We start from the raw sequence: 5,827 nt of genomic DNA, 5'->3' as shown, positions 1-5,827 counted from the left end.
TGTTTTGTGTTGATTTCATTGGTTAATAAAGAAACTGCCTTGGCCCTTTGATAGGACAGAAAATTAGGTAGGTGGACTAAACAGAACAGAATGCTGGGAAGAAGGGAAGTTAGGCAGAAGCCATGCCTCTCCTCTCGAGGGCTGTTGTAGTAGGAGCGGTGGGGCTAGCTTTACCCAAAATAATTACACGGAAACTGTATTCTTTTAAACACTGGCTGGCCCATTAGTTTCAGCCTCTTAGCCCATTTCTAATAATCTATGTAGCACCACGAGGTGCGCTTACCAGGAAAGATCTTAACCTGCATCTGTCTGGAGTGGGAGAATCATGGCGACTCCTTGACTCGGCTTCTTTCTCCCAGCATTCTGTTCTGTTTTTTCCGCCCACCTAAGGGTTGGCCTATCAAATGGGTCTAGGCAGTTTCTTTATTAATAAGAAATCACACCCACATCAGAGGGCAGATGCGATGGAGCCAGCCGCCAGGTCAGACATGCCAAATCTTTCCCAGTAAGCTACCTCCTCGTGGTGCTACACAGATTATTAGAATTGGGTTAATCAAGATGTGAGAGTTAGCCAGTAAGAGGCTAGAGCTAATGGGTCAGGCAGCATTTAAATGAATACAATTTGTGTGTTGTTATTTCAGGGCATAAGCTAGCCAGACGGCTGTGAGCCGGGTGGCAGAAACTCAGCCCGCAGCTCACACTACACTCAAGACCCAGTAATACCACTTTGGAATATATATCCAAAGGATGCTCAATTGTGTCATAAAGACATGTGCTCAACTATGTTTATAGGAGCATGTTTGTCATGGCCAGAACCTGGAAACAACCATAATGCCCCTCGACTGAAGAATGGATAAGAAAAATGTGGTACATTTACACAATGGAGTACTACAGGACAGAAAAAAATAATAACATCTTGAATTTTGCAGGCAAATGGATGGAGGGAGAAAACATTTTTAGTGAGATAACCCAGACCCAGAAAGACAATTATCACATGTATTGTCATAAGTAGTTTTTAAAATATAAAGTAAAGAAAATATGCCCACAAATCACAATTCCAGAGAACCTAGACAACAATGAGGCCCCTAAGAAAGATATACGTAGAGCTAATCTACATGGGTAATAGAAAAAGCAAGATCTCCTGAGTAATTTGGGAGCATGAGAATCTTGAGAAATGTTTGAAGGGGAGAGGAGAGGCAGGGAGCAGAGCAGAGGAAAATGTAGAGCTCAATAGAAATCAATAATAAAATAAAAAATAAAGCATCCAGGTTACACATAGATGAAGCTCTAAGGTTTGCTGTGAAAAGTAGTCATCTTGTCTGCCCAGCCTATTACCGGCTCCCCAGCCTCTGGTGCTCTCTTTCCTGGCAGGTACACTCGCAGGCTCTGCATGGTGCATTAAGTTTCTTTGGGACATATGTTCAGTTTTTGGAATTATCTGCCAACACATTATCATGGAGGAGAATCATCTGGCTCATTTCTCTCCTATGAGGATACTGACTGTTCCTCCCTATTCCTCAGATTTTGTGCTGTTTTGAGATACTCTCCCTTACTCTGCAGCCAGAGCTGGCCTGTATCTCACCACTACAGTAGGTTGGCCTCCAATTGGAGGTTGTTTTCTGGGGACTGCAGGCCTGACTCACCATGCCTAGATCAACAGGATGATTTTAATTTCAGGGTGGTATTTGCATACATCCATGCCATTATGTCATCATGCTTTCTTCTCAACTGTTTTTCACTCCTGTTATTCTCGCCTCTACCCTGTTCCCTATTTCCTCCAGAAGGTACCTCCTTTTCTTTCTTCCCACATCTGCAGCCCATTGCCACTTTGGAAAAAGACGTTTTAAGGTGGGGAGATTGGGGTACGGATAGAAAATGTGTGATGTGAGAAGAGAAGATTGGCTACTGTGGGAAGAAGGAGAGAAAGCAAGAGAATAGGAGAATGGAGGGGGGGAGGGGAACGAACACAAAGTAAGTATGGAAATGTCACAGTGAAACCCCTCTTATTTTGTATACTAATTAAGAAAGAATAGGGATTAAATCAGTAGCTTAATACCACTCAACACAGCAAAAAGACAGCAAAACAGAATAAAATGCAGAGATAGACCCCCTACCCAAACAACAACAAGAAAACAGAATCTGGGGAAGGATTTGTAGGCCTCAAGTAGACAAATCTCATTATCTGAAGAGTAGGACCTACATCTTGAAGTGACTTTCCAAGGTTCCCAGCAAGGAGGTCTTTAATACAGACCTGGTATCAAATCTTGGTGACATTTTGCTGAGCTCAGAGCCACGAAAATAAAGTATGAAAAAAAGTATTTGCAGGGCATGTGTTATTATTGTTGTTAATTGTGCTTGCCTTTTCAAAATTTAAATTGTATAGTTACTACATTTTTTTTAATGAAAATCCATGTGTCTTACATTAATGTTTTCCTGTAGATTAAAGAGAAAAGAATAGACTAGGGAATAATGTATATTGCTGTGCATACACACATCATGAAATCATTAAATCAACGTAGCTGACAGGTCTAGCTCACATTTATTTTCAGCAGGGATAGTTTTGGATCTATGTTTAACAAACAATTTTGAAGTATAAAAATTGCTATTTTTATAACAAAGTCTAATCACTGTGAGGTCACCAGAACTTATCTTTTAATGTCCAGCTCTGTGGACTTTGTTTCTAAGTCATATCTCCCTGCTTACTGCCTCTGGCCACTCCAGCCTTCAGCACCCCCTCCCAGTCTGTGTCTGTTAGAAGTCCACACCAAGGCCCACCATACTCTGAGGAGTCTGCTCTCTGTGCTGACACGCTAAGTCCTCACAGGCATCAGAATACTTTCTGGCATTTTTTTTAAAATTTATTTATTTATTAAGGATTTCTGCCTCCTCCCCACCACCATTTTTATGGTAATTTCCAGCTTGCTGAGAACACAGATTAGCTAAGAGCTGCTATTTTAAAAACTTCCCGAAGATTCAATAAATAAATATGTTCAGAGTTAAGATAACTTGAAAGTACATACTCTATTCATCCTGGTAGAAACTAGAAACCAAGATTATTCACTTATACGCACGAATGGCTTCCATGAAAGACTAATGGAGTCACAAGCAAAACAAAAGAGAGAAGGGACCTCTGTGTGAACTGTCTCATCCCGCACCCCAACTGCTCTATGTCTGTCCAGAAGCTGATGTTGCTTTCCCATCTTCCTTCCCAAGAGAATGTACTTTTCTTTATTCCTGTGGCCTCTCAGTAACCCTACATGAGCCTTGGCTTTTTATACATGATCTTAGTTTTTTAAAAAAACTAGTTAACTACTTAATTACTTTTATTAGTTGACAATTTCATACAGTGTGACTTGTTATTACTCCCTCCCCAGTTCTTCCCTGGCCTAGCCACCCTTTTCTATTTACCCAAATCCAACTTTGTGTTCGTTTTCCTTTCTAAAACCACCGAGTACAATTTGCATTGGCCGTATATTTTGCATATGTGGCCATCCACTGGAGTCGATCTCCTAGGGGCCACATTGTGAAAGAAAATTGACTTCCTCTTTCCCAGAAGCCATCAGCTTTCCTGTGAGTGTCTGCTTTCTGGCCTAGTAGGGTCAGTACTGAAGGAAAGGTCTGGATTTGCAGGGTTTGGCCACTCCGTCAGTGTCTACACTGTTGTATCTACTTTCACTTCAGATCTATCATGTGGAAACCTGAGATTGTAACTTTTAAAGCCCCCTCCTCAAGGAGAAAAAGGTGCAATTTATCTTCCTGTAAGTTCAGATTGCAGTCCTACTCTTTCATGGCATGGCAGGTTATAAACTTTCTGTTCCACCAGCAGATCATGGATGAAAATCTATCTTCTAGTTTGTACTCCTATAGAATGATGATACAAAATGTATAAATTATTAATTCTGTGTATTTCTTTGTGTGTGACTTCTTCAACTATAGACTTTTATAGGTTAGTTTTTTGTCATCTGACTTATGAGTTCATGCACCAAATTTCATTATAACTGGGAACTAAAACCAAGTATGAACTTGGATTTTTGTGGTGACAATGAAAGCCATTAGTTGTTCCAAATGGGAAAATGTACCATGTTTGAGGAAAAGGAAGTGCCATGAACAATAATGTCTATTATTGGCATCTAAGCCTCTCCATGTAGATCTGGCAGGCACCTAAGATAGGCAATTTGCTCTCAAGCTCCTCCTGCCATGTTGCACAACCTTCAGAGTGCTGTGTCTGTTCAGGCGAGGGAAAGGTACTTGTAGGGGGAGTCACGTGCTACCTACGTAAGCACAGCCACTGCTGGGGGAGATGTATAATCTACATCACACCAAGAAAACATTAAGCTTGGAAAGTCAGGAATACTCAAGGCAGCATCGTAGTGACGGTTTATTTGGAAGTTCAATCTGGGAGAAAAATATCCAGGATATTTCCATCAAAATATTTAGTCTCTTTACGAAGCATATGGAAAAGAGACAGTCCCTAAGAACAGTAATAACTTCTCTGTGACAATTGGCTTTACCATTGTGTGGAGCAAAGAGAATGTCTATCTGGGTTTGCTGCTCTCACATGCAATGGATCTTTGGGGACACGTGGTCCAGTTTCCTTTTCTCTAGGTTCTGAGTATGTCAGACACTTAAACCTGGGGCTTAAGAAAGTCCACAGAGATAGCTTCTAATCTCTGCTAATTCCTCATCCACACAGCACAGCTGAGACCTCAGGCCCACTGGGGCTCAGAGTTCATTGCCCCTGAGGTGCAAACAGGAGAAACCTGTAAATCATATTCACTTGTACCTGCTTTCTCTCAGCTTGCCTTCGTAGCATCTTTGGAGTTTCTGAGATTCTGGCAACCCTGTTAGATGAGTGAGCCGGAGAAGCAAGATTGGAGGCAGACACTGGAGGATAGAGACAAGATACCTTTTCCTCATCTTTAATTCAGCTTTCACAGCATAGAGGTGAGAAGTCAAGGTCCCACGGGCAGTAGCAGTTCACCAGCAACATCACACAGACTCCGCACTGCTCTGAGGGCTCCTGGAACAAAGCCTCCCAATGACCTCTCCTTGGATCTTTTCCACATTGAGCTCAGCACTGAAGGTCAAAATTAATGAAATGGGTTGTTGAGACTTGGGTTTCTTTTCACAGAACCAGAGGAGAACAGATTGGGTAAGCTTGCACTGCTCCATTGCCTGTACACGCTCCTCTGTGCTTAGCTTCTTGCTGTGGGAAGGGCCACTGGACTGTCAACTTCGGGAATCTGGCACAAAGCATTATCATTTCTCCTCTGTCTCACTGTTCTGTGTCAGAATGGTAGGGAAAGGGGCGAGTGAACGCGACACCCCACGCTTCTCACTTTGCTTAACAACGGTCTTATAACCAGACTAATCCCAACAAGTTCTATTGCCAAAGGAAGTCTTTTTTTGGATCAAATCAAAATCTTTTATTCCCCCTTTTAATCAGTTTAGCAAATAAGTTCAGGCCCATTTGATGCCTCACCATTTTTGTTTCAGTCTCCTGTTTGCGTTTTACGTTTTGCTTTTCATTTAAGGCACATTGACAGGCCACCTACCACATTTGTGCACTAGACTGCAGTGAGAGGGTCTCCCAAGGATGGAGTCGAGTGATGGAAGTGCTGACTGCAACAGCAGTAATGTTCAGTGTGGCTGAGCAGTCACTGCAGTGCAGGCTATGCTGAACCCTAAATAATTAGGTAAGTTTTGATATATGGTTTACTGGCTTGAACCTAGGGTCTCACAAAAGCTAGCCAAGTACTTCATAAATGAACTGTGTACCCAGTCCTTTAGATTCGTAGCACTTTGAATATATGTATGTATGTATAAA

Source organism: Microtus ochrogaster, unplaced genomic scaffold (genome assembly GCF_000317375.1).
Source record: "Microtus ochrogaster isolate Prairie Vole_2 unplaced genomic scaffold, MicOch1.0 UNK73, whole genome shotgun sequence".
Taxonomy (NCBI): Eukaryota; Metazoa; Chordata; class Mammalia; order Rodentia; family Cricetidae; genus Microtus; species Microtus ochrogaster.
Note: the sequence above shows the minus strand (reverse complement) of the source record.